At 46.6% G+C, this 15,447-nt stretch overlaps 1 long non-coding RNA gene and 1 other non-coding gene across 2 annotated transcripts in view; one reads left to right on the plus strand and one right to left on the minus strand.

The window, feature by feature from the left end:
* Positions 1-15,447, plus strand: part of LOC129655656 (uncharacterized) — a 67,916-nt gene that overhangs the window by 40,517 nt on the left and 11,952 nt on the right. The window contains exon 2 of the long non-coding RNA XR_008716071.1: positions 9,775-9,908. This is a non-coding gene — a long non-coding RNA (uncharacterized LOC129655656). The remainder of the gene's footprint in view (positions 1-9,774; positions 9,909-15,447) is intronic.
* On the minus strand, positions 9,802-9,874 carry TRNAG-UCC (transfer RNA glycine (anticodon UCC)). The gene has a single exon. It is a non-coding gene; the product is annotated as a tRNA-Gly (tRNA).

The following is a 15,447-nucleotide window of genomic DNA, read 5'->3' on the forward strand; positions in this document are numbered from 1 at the left end:
AGAAACGCTGGGCTGGATGAAGCACAAGCTGGAATCCAGATTGCCTGGAGAAATATCAATTACCTCAGGTATGCAGATGACACCACCCTTATGGCAGAAAGCAAAAAAGAACTAAAAAGCCTCTTGATGAAAGTGAAAGAGGAGAGTGAAAAAGTTGGCTTAAAGCTCAACATTCAGAAAACGAAGATCATGGCATGCAGGCCCATCATTTCATGGAAAATAGGTGGAGAAATAGTGGAAACAGTGTCAGACTTTATTTTTTTGGGCTCCAAAATCACTGTAGATGGTGATTGTAGCCATGAAATTAAAAAACGCTTACTCCTTGGAAGGAAAGTTATGACCAACCTAGACAGCATATTAAAAAGCAGAGACATTACTTTGTCCACAAAGGTCAGTCTAGTCAAGGGTATAGTTTTTCCAATAGTCATGTATGGATGTGAGAGTTGGACTATAAAGAAAGCTGAGGGCCGAAGAGTTGATGCTTTTGAACTGTGGTGTTGGAGAAGACTCTTGAGAGTCCCTTGGACTGCAAGGAGATCCAACCAGTCCATCCTAAAGGAGATCAGTCCTGGGTGTTCATTGGAAAGACTGATGTTGAAGTTGAAACTCCAGTACTTTGGCCACCTGATGCAAAGAGCTGACTCATTTGAAAAGACCCTGATGCTGGGAAAGATTGAAGGCAGGAGGAGAAGGGGACAACAGAGGATGAGATGGCTGGATGGCATCACTGACTCAATGGACATGAGTTTGAGTAAACTCTGGGAGTTGGTGATGGACAGGGAGGCCTGGAGTGCTGCGGTCCATGGGGTTGCAAAGAATTGGAGACGACTGAGTGACTGAATTGGACTGAACTGAAATTACTAATATTACTCAAACCAACCAACAAAAGGAAAAAGCAAACAATGGCCAACCACCCCGTGACAGGTCATGGGATTTTTTTGTTGTTGTTTGTCTCTTGATAACTTTATTATTTTTTTTAATTTTATTTTTAAACTTTACAAAATTGTATTAGTTTTGCTAAATATCGAAATGAATCTGCCACAGGTATACATGTGTTCCCCATCCTGAACCCTCCTCCTTCCTCCCTCCCCATTCCATCCCTCTGGGTCGTCCTAGTGCACCAGCCCCAAGCATCCAGTATCCTGCATCGAACCTGGACTGGCGACTCATTTCATACATGATATTATACATGTTTCAATGCCATTCTCCCAAATCTTCCCACCCTCTCCCTCTCCAACAGAGTCCATAAGACTGTTCTATACCTCAGTGTCTCTTTTGCTATCTCGTACACAGGGTTATTGTTACCATCTTTCTAAATTCCATATATATGCGTTAGTATACTGTATTGGTGGTCATGGGATTTTTAACAATCAGTTCAGTTCAGTTCAGTCGCTCAGTCGTGTCCGACTCTTTGCGACCCCATGAATCACAGCACGCCAGGCCTCCCTGTCCATCACCAACTTCCAGAGTTCACTGAGACTCACATCCATCAAGTCAGTGATGCCATCCAGCCATCTCATCCTCTGTCGTCCCCTTCTCCTGCCCCCAATCCCTCCCAGCATCAGAGTCTTTTCCAATGAGTCAACTCTTTGCATGAGGTGGCCAAAGTACTGGAGTTTCAGCTTCAGCATCATTCCTTCCAAAGAAATCCCAGGGCTGATCTCCTTCAGAATGGACTGGTTGGATCTCCTTGCAGGCCAAGGGACTCTCAAGAGTCTTCTCCAACACCACACTTCAAAAGCATCAATTCTTCGGCACTCAGCCTTCTTCACAGTCCAACTGCCACATCCATACATGACCACAGGAAAAACCATAGCCTTGATTAGACAAACCTTTGTTGGCAAAGTAATGTCTCTGCTTTTGAATATGCTATCTAGGTTGGTCATAACTTTCCTTCCAAGGAGTAAGCGTCTTTTAATTTCATAGCTGCAGTCACCATCTGCAGTGATTTTGGAGCCCCCCAAAATAAAGTCTGACACTGTTTCCACTGTTTCCCCATCTATTACCCATGAAGTGATGGGACTGGATGCCATATTCTTCGCTTTCTGAATATTGAGCTTTCAGCCAACTTTTTCACTCTCCTCTTTCACTTTCATCAAGAGGCTTTTTAGTTCCTCTTCACTTTCTGCCATAAGGGTGGTATCATCTGCATATATGAGGTTATTGATATTTCTCCCGGCAATCTTGATTCCAGCTTGTGTTTCTTCCAATCCAGTGTTTCTCATGATGTACTCTGCATAGAAGTTAAATAAGCAGGGTGACAATATACAGCCTTGATGTACTCCTTTTCCTATTTGGAACCAGTCTGTTGTTCCATGTCCAGTTCTAACTGTTGCTTCCTGACCTGCATACAGGTTTCTCAAGAGGCAGGTCAGGTGGTCTGGTATTCCCATCTCTTTCAGAATTTTCCATAGTTTATTGTGATGCACACAGTCAAAGGCTTTGGCATAGTCAATAAAGCAGAAATAGATGCTTTTCTGGAACTCTCTTGCTTTTTCCATAATCCAGCGGATGTTGGCAATTTGATCTCTGGTTCCTATGCCTTTTCTAAAACCAGCATGAACATCAGGAACTTCATGGTTCACATATTGCTGAAGCCTGGCTTGGAGAATTTTGAGCATTACTTTAGTAGCGTGTGAGATGAGTGCAATCGTGCGGTAGTTTGAGCATTCTTTGACATTGCCTTTCTTTGGGATTGGAATGAAAACTGACCTTTTCCAGTCCTGTGGCCACTGTCGAGTTTTCCACATTTGCTGGCATATTGAGTGCAGCACTTTCACAGCATCATATTTCAGGATTTGGAATAGCTCAACTGGAATCCATTACCTCCACTAGCTTTGTTCATAGTGATGCTTCCTACTGCCCAGTTGACTTCCTACTCCAGGATGTCTGGCTCTAGGTGAGTGATCACACCATCGTGATTATCTGGGTTGTGAAGATCTTTTTTGTACAGTTCTTCTGTGTATTCTTGCCATCTCTTCTTAATATCTTCTGCTTCTGGTAGGTCCATGCCATTTCTGTCCTTACTGAGCCCATCTTTGCATGAAATGTTCCCTTGGTATCTCTAATTTTCTTGAAGAGATCTCTAGTCTTTCCTATTCTGTTGTTTTCCTCTATTTCTTTGCATTGATTCCTGAGGAAGGCTTTCTTATCTCTTCTTGCTATTCTTTGGAACTCTGCATTCAGATGTTTATATCTTTCCTTTTCTCCTTTGCTTTTAGCTTCTCTTCTTTTCACAGCTATTTGTAAGGCCTCCCCAGACAGCCATTTTGCTTTTGTGCATTTCTTTTCCATGGGGATGGTCTTGATCCATGTCTCCTGTACAATGTCATGAACCTCATTCCATAGTTCATCAGGCACTCTATCAGATCTAGTCCCTTAAATCTATTTCTCACTTCCACTGTATAATCATAAGGGATTTGATTTAGGTCATACCTGAATGGTCTAGTGGTTTTCCCTGCTGCTGCTGCTGCTACTTTCTTCACTTTAAGTCTGAATTTGGTAATAAGGAGTTAATGATCTGAGCCACAGTCAGCTCCTGGTCTTGTTTTTGTTGACTCTATAGAGCTTCTCCATCTTTGGCTGCAAAGAATATAATCAATCTGATTTCAGTGTTGACCATCTGGTGATATCCATGTGTAGAATCTTCTCTTGTGTTGTTGGAAGTGGGTGTTTGCTATGACCAGTGCATTTTCTTGGCAAAACTCTATTAGTCTTTGCCCTGCTTCATTCTGTATCCCAAGGCCAAATTTGCCTGTTACTCCAGGTGTTTCTTGACTTCCTACTTTTGCATTCCAGTCCGCTATAATGAAAAGGACATCTTTTTTGGGTGTTAGTTCTAAAAGTCTTGTAGGTCTTCATAGAACCATTCAACTTCAGTTTCTTCAGTGTTACTGGTTGGGGCATAGACTTGGATTACTGTGATATTGAATGGTTTGCCTTGGAAACGAACAGAGATCATTCTGTCATTTTTGAGATTGCATCCAAGTACTGTATTCAGACTCTTGTTGACCATGATGGCTACTCCATTTCTTCTGAGGGATTCTTGCCTGCAGTAGTAGATATAATGGTCATCTGAGTTAAATTCACCCATTCCAGTCCATTTCAGTTTGCTGATTCCTAGAATGTCAACATTCACTCTTGCCATCTCTTGTTTGACCACTTCCAATTTGTCTTGATTCATGGACCTGACATTCCAGGTTCCTATGCAATATTGCTCTTTACAGCATTGGACCTTGCTACTACCACCAGTCACATCCACAGCTGGGTATTGTTTTTGCTTTGGCTCCATCCCTTCATTCTTTCTGGAGTTATTTCTCCACTGATCTCCAGTAGCATATTGGGCACCTACTGACCTGGGGAGTTCCTGTTTCAGTATCCTATAATTTTGCCTTTTCATACTGTTCATGGGATTCTCAAGGCAAGAATACTGAAGTGATTTGCCATTTCCTTCTCCAGTGGACCACATTCTGTCAGATCTCTCCACCATGACCCGCCCGTCTTGGGTTGCCCCATGGGCATGGCTTAGTTTCACTGAGTTAGACAAGGCTGTGATCCTAGTGTGATTAGATTGACTAGTTTTCTGTGAGTATGGTTTCAGTGTGTCTGCCCTCTGATGCCCTCTTGCAACACCTACCATCTTAACTTGGGTTTCTCTTACCTTGGGCGTGGGGTATCTCTTCACGGCTGCTCCAGCAAAGCGCAGCTGCTGCTCCTTACCTTGGACAAGGGGTATCTCCTCACCGCCCCCCTTCCTGACCTTCAACGTGGGATAGCTCCTCTAGGCCCTCCTGCGCCCGCGCTGCCACTGCTCCTTGGACGTGGGGTTGGTCCTCTTGGCCGCCGCCCATGGCCTCGGGTGTCGGGGCATGGGGTAGCTCCTTCTGGCCGCCGTCCCTGACCTAGGACGCGGGGTAACTCCTCCCTGCTGCTGCCCCTGACCTCGGACTTGGGTAGCTCTTCTCGGCCGTTCCTGCGCCGTTGCAGCCTGGCACTCTCGGCCGCTGCCCCTGCCCTCAGACGTGGGGTAACTCTTCTTAGCCGCTGCCCTTCGGGCATGGGGTCCTCCAGGAAAAATACAGATAGATGAATTTCTAAATGAGTGCTTTTTGGGCCAACCGGAAATTTTGATATAGTGTACAATTTTCTAGGTATTGTTCCAGATGTAAATTATTCAGATTTCAAACTTTGAAAAGTACTGAAATAAAGTATTATACCAACAAAGTATTAATATTTTGATACTTTAAGCTGACATTTATTCTGGAATGTCTGAACACCCTCAGCCAATACTGCAATCACCCTCATGTCCCCAGCACCTAGGACAGCGCCCAGCAGGTTCTCAATCCATGCGAGAGCAGATGAATGAACAGATGCTTGCTAGGATTTGGCTGTATGAAAGGGCTGGGTGGAGGTGCAACGCCAGGGTAGTCAGCGTCCTCAAACACACATACACACTTCACATGCCGCCTCCCAAACAACAACTGCCCTCCCAGTAGGTCCCAGTTCTGACAAGGGAGCAGGTGGGGCCTGTGAGTGCTCCAAGGACATGCATCCCAGGGCTAAGGCAGTACATCCTGTAAAGATGGTGCTGTAAACCCTCCATGTCCTTCAGGCTTGGCAGGGCAAAGTCTTCTAGCAGAATCTCCCGTGATGCTACCAGGAGTGGGGCTGTGGAGGAAAATAACAGTACGAACACTGTGGGACTACTCTGGTGGTCCAGTGGTTAAGAATCTACCTTGCAAGGCAGGAGACATGGATTCAGTCTCTGGTTGGGGAACTAAGATCCCACATGCTGCAAAGAAACTAAGCCCTCGAGCTGCAGCTACTGAGGTCATGTGCTCTGGAACAAGCGTGCCACAATTAGAGGGCTGAGTGCTGCAACTACAGAGTCTATGCGTGGCAACAAAAGACCCTTCATGATGCAGTGAAGATCCTGCATGATACAATGAAGATCCTGCATGATGCAATGAAGATCCTGCATGATGCAATGAAGATCTTGCATGATGCAATGAAGATCCTGCATGATGCAATGAAGATCTTGCATGATGCAATGAAGATCCTGCATGATGCAATGAAGATCCTTCATGATGCAATGAAGATCTTGCATGATGCAATGAAGATCCTATCCTGCATGCTGCAACTGAGAGCTGAGGCAGCCAAATAAATAAATAAATAAATATTTTAAAAAGGAACAGTGTAATGACCACCTCCTTGGTGCTCCCTGGGTACTAGGCATTGTGCTAAGTAAACATAAGTCTTTTTTATGATACTCTATTTTAATACTTACTCCTTGGAAGGAAAGTTATGACCAACCTAGATAGCATATTCAAAAGCAGAGACATTACTTTGCCAACAAAGGTTCGTCTAGTCAAGGCTATGATTTTTCCTGTGGTCATGTATGGATGTGAGAGTTGGACTGTGAAGAAGGCTGAGCACTGAACAATTGATGCTTTTGAACTGTGGTGTTGGAGAAGACTCTTGAGAGTCCCTTGGACTGCAAGGAGATCCAACCAGTCCATTCTGAAGGAGATCAGCCCTGGGTGTTCTTTAGAAGGAATGATGCTAAAGCTGAAACTCCATTACTTTGGCCACCTCACGTGAAGAGTTGACTCATTGGAAAAGACTCTGATGCTGGGAGGGATTGGGGGCAGGAGAAGGGGACGACAGAGGATGAGATGGCTGGATGGCATCACTGACTCGATGGACGTGAGTTTGAGTGAACTTCAGGAGTTGGTGATGGACAGGGAGGCCTGGTGTGCTGCGATTTCATGGGGTCGCAAAGAGTCGGACGTGACTGAGCGACTGATATGATCTGATCTGATTTTAATACTTATAGCATTGCATTTTGTGTCTTCCCTGGTAGCCCAGTCAGTAAAGAATCTGCCTGTAGTGCAGGAGACCTGGGTTTGATCCCTGGGTCAGGAAGATCCTCTGGAGAAGGGAATGGCTACCCACTCCAGTATTCTTGCCTGGAAAATCCCGTGGACAGAGAAGCCTGGCAGGCTACAGTCGATGGAGTCACAAGAGTAGGATGTGGCTTAGCAACTACACCACCACATTTTGTGGAGGAGGAAACTGAAGCTGAGAGAAGTTAGTAAGTTGCCTGGAGTCACACAGTTAGGAGCACTTCCCTGGTAGCTCAGATGGTAAAGAATCTGCCTGCAATGTGAGAGACATAGATTCCATCCCTGGGTTGGGAAGATCCCCTGAAGGAGAGCATGGCAGCCCACTCCAATATTCTTGCCTGGAGAATCTCCATGGACGGAGGGGCCTGGTGGGCTACAGTCCATAGGGTTGCAAAGAGTTGGACATGACTGAGAGTCTAAGCCCAGCACACACAGTTAGGATGTGAGATGGGCCATGATTTGAACACAGGTCTTTCTACGCCACACTTTCTGAAGGCTATGCTAGGCCAGAGCTTACCTGGTCTGCCTGTTTGGAGCTGCTCTTCTCTTCTGTCCCCAGTGAGGGACCAGCCTCCATCCTGAGCCCCGCCTCTACCCCCCAGGTGTCCTGGGTCTAACTCTGACTCATAATGTTTTCTACTTGGGATCAGCCTGTTCACCTCCACCTGGGGTCACCTTTCTAAAGAGCTCATGCCTTGGGCTTATCTGACAAAGGGCTCAACTGCTTCCTTCCCGGCTAGTGTGAGCACTCCCATCTCAGCTCCCCTCAAACCCATTGCATCCTCCTGCATACACCTCACCTCTCCACAGAGCAGACATATCCTACACAGCACACAAGCTCAAACACTGAATATGCTACAGACCTTTCTCAACCTAGGGTGGGGTTACTTCCTGAAAAACATATCATAAATTGAAAATACCATAAGTCAAAAATATATTTAATACACCTAACTTACCAAACATCATTGCTCAGCCTAGGCTGCCTTGAACACTCTCAGAAGACGTCTGTTAGCCTACAGTTGGTCAAAAGCATCTAACACGAAGCCCATTCTATAATCAAGTGCTGAATATCTCATGTGGTTGAATACTGTGCTGAAAGTGAAAAACAGAATGGTTGTCTGGACACAGGGCGGTTGTAAGTGCATTGGTTGCTCACCCTCACGATCGCGTAGCTGAATGGAAGCTGCAGCTGCTGCCACTGGCCAGCATCAAGAGAGAGCACGTACCACATATCACTGCTGCTGCTAAGTCACTTCAGTCGTGTCCAACTCTGTGCGACCCCATAGACGGTAGCCCGCCAGGCTCCCCTGTCCATTTCCTTCTCCAATGCATGAAAATGAAAAGTGAAAGTGAAGTCGCTCAGTTGTATCTGACTCTTAGCGACCCCATGGACTGCAGCCTACCATGCTCCTCCGTCCATGGGATTTTCCAGGCAAGAGTACTGGAGTGGGTTGCCATCGCCTTCTCCACTACATATCACTAGTTCAGGAAAAGATCAGAAGTCAAAGTTTGAAGGAGGCTTTCTGTGGAATGAGTATTGCTTTCACATCATGGTAAAGTACAAAATCATTAAGTTGATCCATCGCAAACCTGGGACCATGTGTGTAAACCAGAGACCTGCATCTATACACAGGTGAGCTGTTGTTTTTCACATACAGGCAGGATATGCTCCACACACTTATGCACATCCGCTCCTCCGCACAGGAAGTCGTACACCATGCATGCACACACACACACACGTACCATTCAGCATACCCACACACCTGTTAAACTTCATATACTCACAGGACGGACTCCCCCTGCCCGACCCCCTCCTACCCTCCACTGCAGATGGATGGTCATTTGGTGTGATGGGTGCTCCAAGTAGGGAAACTATCTCCTTGTACCACCTCACCCTTCAGGTGCCCCAACAAGCTCGGGTGTGCATTGAAGGAAAGGAGGAAAAGAGGGAGCCAAAGTGAATTAAACAGGCCCCAGAACTGCCATAGGCAGACCAGGGCTCCAAATCCCACTAGAGATGGACAATGCTATGTTTGTGGGAGAGAGATCTTGGCGAGATGGCAGATATACTGAGAAAAAAAGGGGCTGGTGGGTCAAGGTGCCCCTGAGCAAGGAAGCAAATGAGGATTATAATCATGGTGAAATAGAGAAAATATGAATAGGACAAATTTTAGATATTTGAATAAAGCAAAGCACAAACAATTCCAAGAAGAAAATTCTGAAAGAGGAGTAACCTCCTGACTCCCCCTAAGGTGAGAATCCACAGAACTGGGGGTAGGAGGTGTTCCTGGAGAACCCATCAAGGGGTAGTGGGGATCAGACTCCAAATTTCTTCCAGGGACTTGTCCCAAGTGCCTCAATTTTGCAGAATGATTGGTGTGCTGCCAAGAAGCTTGAATGAAAATGTGGTCAGTTCTGAGCCTGGGCAGGTCACACCGCTGTGTGTCCATCCATATGCATGAGTTGATTGGCCAGGGGTGAGGCTCCCACGTGGGACTCTGGAGGCAGAGGCAGGTGGTGGGGAGGGCAGCCTGGGGTCTGGTCCATGGAGCCCAGGGACCTGGCCTTGGAGCCCTTGGGATGAGCTGTTTACAACCCGGGGCTGAAAGGACAGGCAGCACCAGGCACAAGTCCCTTCCTGCCTTTACTGGGGACATGATGTGGCCTCAGGTTAGGAGGGACAATGGGCGTTCTGCAGTGGGGAGAATGTTCTTCCTGAGAGCAGGTGAGGGCCACCGGGGACATCTCTGAAGGAGCTGGGGCAGGAGCAGGAGAGTGCTGTCTGTGAGTGTGGGTGAGTCTGTGTTATCTCTGGACATTTCTTCTCTTTTTAAAATTATTTATTTATTTACTTATTTTTCTGTGCCAGATCTTAGTTGTGGCAGGCGGAATCTAGTTCTCTGACCAGGAATTGAACCTAGGCCCCCTGCATTGGAAGCACAGAGTCCTAGCCACTGGACCACCAAGGAAGTCCCTCCTTGCACATCTGCATATGGAACAAGGGTAAGATCTGAGGCGGGTGGAGTGTGCCTTGGGCAGGTGGAAGGATGTGGAAGCGGGCTGGAGAAACTGGAGGATTCTGTTATGTGACCTCAGTGATGCCCGCAGCTGTGCTGATACCGGGACATTCACAGTATTTTGTCTTGATCTCCAAACAAATTGGTCCCTGATCACTAGCAGCAGGTAACCCACACCTGGCTTTCACATGGACCCTTCCTTCCAGTTCTCCCAAGGACTTGTCCGTTTGGCTCTCCCTGCCTCTTGGTGGGGCAAGCTTTACAGAGAGCAGAGCTGAGGAAAGGCTCTGAGCCATCCCAGTCACTGGGGAGCAGCTTTGCTCTCAGAAACCCAGGTGTGGCTCATGGGAGGCTCCCTGGAGGAGGGAGTTTGACTGTTGGCTGCTCAGAGTTGGATTAGCAAAATGCTGGGGCTGGGGAAATGGCACTCCAGGCAGAAAAAACTGCAAGAGCAAAGCCATGGAACTGGGGAGTTTGGGAAGCCTGGAGAAGTTGGCCAAGGCCCGGGTGGTAGTGGATTGTGTCAACTTTACTGGGCCATAGGGTTTCCAGATATTTGGTTAAACATTATTCTGGGTGTGTCTGTGAGGGTATTTTGGATAAGACTGACATTTGAATTGGTAGACTGAGTGAAGCAGAACCTCATTCAATCTACTGAAGTCCTGGATGGAGCAAAACACCTGAGTAGGAGGGAACTGCTGCTGCCTGACTACTGGGCTGGTCTTCTCCTGCCTTTGGACTTGGACTAAGTCTAGAATTATACACTGATTCTCCTGGTTCTCAGACTTTTAGACCAAGATTAGAATTATATGACTGGCTCCAGCTTGCTGACTGCTGATCCTGGGACTGTTCAGCCTCCATAATCTCAAGCAAATTCTTTACAATAAATCTCTATCTATTCTTTAATATTTATCTATCATCAATCAATCATCTATCTACCTGCCTACCTCTATTTCTATATTTTTATCTTAATGTCTATTGGTTCTGTTTCTCTGGAGAACTCTAAGAGCCAGAGTGGTGGTTCTCACCCATGACTGCCCATCAGCATCACCTGGGAAGCTTCAAAAAGAATGACTCGCTGGGCTCCATCCCCAGAGGCTCTGATTCCATTGGTCTGACATCAGACCCAGGCATTTCTACTTTTGAAAAGTTCCCCAAGGACTCCCCTGTGTAGCTAGGGTGGAGAAGCTCTGAGGTTGGGAGGGAGGTCTGAGCTGGAGCATGGGGTGTGGGAAGGAGAGGAAGGAAAGGGATGTGAACTCATTTAGGGCATCTGGGCCACAGGCATTTGCTTGTTGAATAGCATCAGACAACTTCCCACCATAGCAGTGAGGATGCTCCCCATTTTTCAGATAAGGAAAGCAGTTGCTCAGCGAGGGAGTGGAAGCCTCAAGATCCCAAGGCTGGTGGTGGCAGAGCATGAATTTACAACCTAAAATCTGGAAGATGAGTTTGAAAAGGCTTGGCCCTGAAATGACATTTGTTTTCCACTCTAGGAGCATGGAGAACACTGGAGTATGGCAATCCCCATTCTGGGGTCAGATCCTCTCATGCATAATAACCCCCATACTCCTGCCTTGAAGGAGACCTTCAGGCTTGGGGACCTGCAGGATTATGAGTCCCATGACAGTGTTTTGTGCTGTTTAGCCTCATATTAGTGGAGTATTAGTGTTGGACCGGACCTCAGAAATCAGAGCTTTCTCCACCCCCTGCCATCCTTGGGATGGTGTCACATTCATTTCTTTATTTCCTTGATAGCAGTGCTTGGCATTCAGTGGATCCTCAATTAATGTTTATGGAATTGAAATAAATGGTTTAAAAGGTCACAAAACTGATGCAACAAATGCTCTGTTAAATTTAACTGTCTTTCCCACATGGAGTGAGTTATAGCAGAGGTGGGACTAGAATCAGTTCTAATCTCAGCCACGTGGCCTTTTTACACTGTTATTTCCCTGCTGTTTTTGTTGGTTTCAGAATCATAGCCTCTGGGGACTAGATGAGCCTCAGAAAACGTTTATACAGCATTTAAAAACAGCCTTCTTCTGTGTCCTCTCCCATTCAGTAGCAGTGACTGTCTCCAGCTTATTCTGAGGCTCATGAAGAAAGAGTGCCATCATTGATTAGTGATGTCTGTCATGGATGTGGGAGTGGTTAGAGGCAGCATGCATGCCAGATATTTGCTGTTCCACATTTCATCCATTTCATCCTGATTTCTTTAATTTATGGTTAAGAAAATGAAATTCCTTTTGGCTGTTCATAAAATTATATGACAATGGGAGACTCATATAAGTAATGGGGAGAGCCTTTCCACAAATCCCAGATACTCTAGGGTCTCCTTAAGGAAAGCCAGCATTGAGTTATGGCAAAATTTCTGGGCTTGAAGTTAGATGAAGAGATTGATGTACACATTGTTATGCTTAATGACATTGTGATCTCTGGCATGACTTCTCTTTCTGAGTTTCAGTTTCTTCATCTATAATGAATGAATATAGAGGTGGAGCTATATGTCTCTTAGGGCTGTTATAAAGGGTAAATTAAGGAAAGTGTGAAAAATGTTCAATCAGCCATGAAGCGCTGTGGGACTCATTCCTTTTGTGGATTGCATTATTGGTCCCAACTCTTTACCTTTCCCTGTATCTATGTCTTTGCCAAATGGCTCTGCAGTCCTTTCTATACAGCAAAATATATTTCTCTGGCCCTTTACTTTGGGCTTAGTTATGTGACTTGATTCAGCGAATGGAAAGGGACAGAAGACATAGGGTGTCAGCTTGGGCTAGGCTTGGAGGAGTGTGTTATGTTTCCATTTGCTCTCTTGTGCCTTGGTTCTTGTCCTGAGAAGGACAAGCCCCAGCTAGCCCTCTGGACCAAGAATTGTGAAAGAAATGAGAAGCAGCCTCAGTTCACCCTGCAACTTGAGCCCAGCCTGGATCAGTTGACCCTCAACTGATGTGCATGCAGATGCTTGAGCTAAATGAATGCTTAATTTGGTATGAGACTGGGATTGTCTGTTACACAGTAACAGCTGACCAAAGCACCTCTGAAGGCCACTCCTGGCAAGAAGCAGCTTTCTCTCTCTAGGGCTGCAGTTTCACTGTGGAGTGAATAGAGGACAATATGCCACAGGGGAGAAAAGGCACCTTGGCACTTCCCTCCCTCTTCTACTTTTGCGAGGAGCCTAGGAGCTCCTGAACGCTACTGACATTAAAATATGCAACTGCTTATGTGAGAGCCTCTGGCTCCAGGGCCCCTTGCTGTCCAGTAGCTCAAATCAGAATATCAGTTGCTTTGGTTTTGTCTCATGAGCTTTGCAGACCATTGCTTTTCCCAGACCACTTAGCACCTGCAACACCCTCCGCCCCCTCATTCTATACCTCTTCTCTGCCTCCTACTTTGGGTTGGAACTTCACTGTCTACAAGGGGAGGGGAGGATGTGAGGGGAGAGCAGCTGCCCCAATTAGCTGTGGAGAGAGTGGGCCTCAGCCTCAGCCAGGGAGCAGGGCTAGCCTGTGGTGGGCAACTCAAGGGCAAAGAGTCCAGGAGAATATGCAAAACTTTGCATTAAATAGGCAACGGCGCAGCTCCAGAGTCCTTTGCTCTCAAGTTCAAGCAGAAAATGCGAGAATTGATATGCTAAATGGATGCAAAGAAAGGAATTCTTCCAGCAGATCCTGGGTCTGAGGATTTTTCCCTAGATGAAGGAAAGAAAGGTGATGCACATTCTGAAGCAATTTTAACTGGCATTTCTCAGAGGAAGAGGCTGTTTGACCTTGAGATCATTAGGTTGAGAGAAAGAAACTGCGGTCAGAGAGGTGTGTGGACTTGTCTAAGATAGCACAGAGATTTGGGGGTGCAGCAGGTCTGGGCCCAGGTGTGTTAGGTCCTGATTGAGCTCTGCCTTTGCTGAGCAGGTTCTTAGAATCAACTTGGTCCAAGGCCAGGGCAAGATCACCGCTCCGACGCAGTTCAACTGTCATTTATCTTCTTGCTGGAAAATACTGCTCTTCGAGGTCTTCTCATGGCATAGTCCTGCTTTCCTGTGAGCCAAGGGTCCCTGTGGGGAGCTCACACTGTTGATGACAGGGCTGCGCTCCTGTCCCCCTGCCCTCCCCAGTTAACTGCACTGAATGCGGCCGCCTCCCGCACTGTCCTGAAGCTGCTGAGAAAATGCAGAGGCTGGCTGCACTGCTCTCTCGGACCCACCCTCTGTGGTCTGGGCAAGGTTATCACCAATACTTCCCAGGCGACACAGTGGTAAAGAACCTGCCTGCCAATGCAAGAGACTCCAGTTTGATTCCTGGGTCAAGAATATCCTCTGGAGTAGGAAATGGTAACCCGTTCCAGTATTCTTGTCTGAAAAATCCCATGGGCAGAGGAGCCTGGCAGGCTACAGCCCATGGGATTGTAAAGAGCCGGACACAACTGAGCATACTGCACATGGTCCGATACTGATATCTTTCTAAGGATTGCGTTTTTCACTCAGTTTTATCCATGGTCGCTTTATTATATCATGTAATAAATGGGAAACAGATGCCCAGAGAGTGTAAGTGGCTTACCTGAGGTCATAATGCTAGCTATTGATGGGGTGGAAGTGTTATGGGCTGAATGTTTGTGTCCCCCTCACCAAAAATTCATAGGTGGAAGCCCTATCCTCCAACGTGATGGGGGACAGTCCTATGGGAGATGTTTATGTTTAGATGAGGTCACATGGTGATGCCCTCATGATGGGATTAGTGCCCTTATAGGAAGAGGGAGAAGCACCACGTAAGCACACAGGAAAAAGGTGGCCTTCTACAAGCCAGGAGATGGGCTCTCTCAGACACCAAATCTGCCGGTGCTTTGATCTTGGACTTCCCATATTCCAGAACTGTGAGAACTAAAAGTTTGTTATTTAAGCCAGTGTATGGCAACCTGAAGGACTGATGCTGAAGCTCCAATACTTTGGCCACCTGATGTGAAGAGCCAACTCGTTGGTAAAGATTGAGGGCAGGAGGAGAAGGGGGTGATGGAGGATGAGATGGTTGAATGGCATCATCAACTCAATGGACGTGAGTTTGAGCAAACTCTGGGAGGTAGTGAAGGACAGGGAAGCCTGGTGCGCTGCAGTCCACGGGGTTGCAAAGAGTCGGACATGACTTAATAACTGAATGACAACATAGCAGCCTGAACCGACCGTGATGGGAAGTAAGAAACCAGTCCTCCTGACCCTCAGCCCAATGCCTCTTCTACACCTCGGTGTTTTTTGGGAGGGTAGACCATATACCATCACTGTAACCACCTAAGGTTTTGTTTATCTGACTCCTCAAGGGACAGTGAACTTCAACCTGTCTTTCTGCGAGGGATGACAGAGTGGGTTTAGTGAGATCTGTCAGCCATAGTGACACAAAGTTGGAAAAATGTGTTTCTCTAAGAACACTGTTGGCAGGAGAGCAGGAGCAGACATCTTGCTGTCCAACAAGAGAGGTAATTAATATTCCATTAACAAGGCCATTACAACTCCTGAATGGAAATCATGCTTCATCTTAAGG

The sequence above is a fragment of the Bubalus kerabau genome, chromosome 6, assembly GCF_029407905.1.
Source record: "Bubalus kerabau isolate K-KA32 ecotype Philippines breed swamp buffalo chromosome 6, PCC_UOA_SB_1v2, whole genome shotgun sequence".
Lineage (NCBI taxonomy): Eukaryota > Metazoa > Chordata > Mammalia > Artiodactyla > Bovidae > Bubalus > Bubalus kerabau.